We start from the raw sequence: 1,046 nt of genomic DNA on the forward strand, positions 1-1,046 counted from the left end.
TGCAAATTTATTGAATTTTCCTGAGTTTTGCACAGATTTAAGATATAAATGTTTTATGCTTTTTATTGTAATAAGAAACGGATTTTTACAAAAAACTGGCGAAAATAAATTAAAATAAAAAAATGCGTACATTGTGAGAAATGCACAGTATGTATACTTTTGTTGTTGGGTTTACCTAGCAAGGTGTAAAAAACGCAAAAATGTAAATTTGATTGCGGATGCCGGTAGAATACCTGTCGAGTAAAAATATTTTCTCCGAAAGATTTTTCTTTAAAGCAACGAATCCCTAGAAATGAGCGTGCAATTTTAGGGCTAAAGTTAACAAAACGCAGATTTTATTGGAGACAATTAACAACATTTGTTCTGCAAATTTTTTTGATCGAAGAATCTTCTAGAAATTAGGGTGGAAATTTTAGGACCAAAAGTCTAGATTTTATAGTGAATATCGGGAGAATATCTATTCGCTAACGTTCGCTAAAGTCTAGTTCATTATTCATATAACACCGTGCGATAGTAAATTTTACACACAAAAATCAATATATTCGCGAAAACATTGGCCAAATATAGAAAAATTGCGTTTTTAGTTTTTCACTCTGACGCACAGTGCTTCCCTTCCATAGGAAATGTGGGCAAAAATAGAATTATGGACGGATTTAAATGAAAAATCGCTTCTTAGTAAAATTGAGGACGCTAAATTCAAAAATGCAATTGGGTTTTGGATAACTTACATACTTTCACTGTAAATGCTGTTTGAAGTTGAAAATTTGGGTTATTGTGGCTTTTACATAGGTATGTATGTACATATAGTTCGTTCAATTTTCAAAAGTGAGGTGTGAAATGACAGAGCTTGGCCTGTAGATGTGCAATGAACTTTTTTATTTTTGAAAAGGGTTGCACCTGATACAAGTTTTATTAAAATTATTTAATAAGTTAAATGAATTAGATATTAAAATACGGGTATCAATTGAACTAGTTTTGAAAATACTTTACCTCTAAATGACACGTATAAGGGTTGCCACATGTTTAAAGAATCAAATTCACTTTAA

Source organism: Rhagoletis pomonella, unplaced genomic scaffold, assembly GCF_013731165.1.
Source record: "Rhagoletis pomonella isolate Grant_MI unplaced genomic scaffold, Rhpom_1.0 Rhpom_scaffold_00006, whole genome shotgun sequence".
NCBI classification, from domain to species: domain Eukaryota; kingdom Metazoa; phylum Arthropoda; class Insecta; order Diptera; family Tephritidae; genus Rhagoletis; species Rhagoletis pomonella.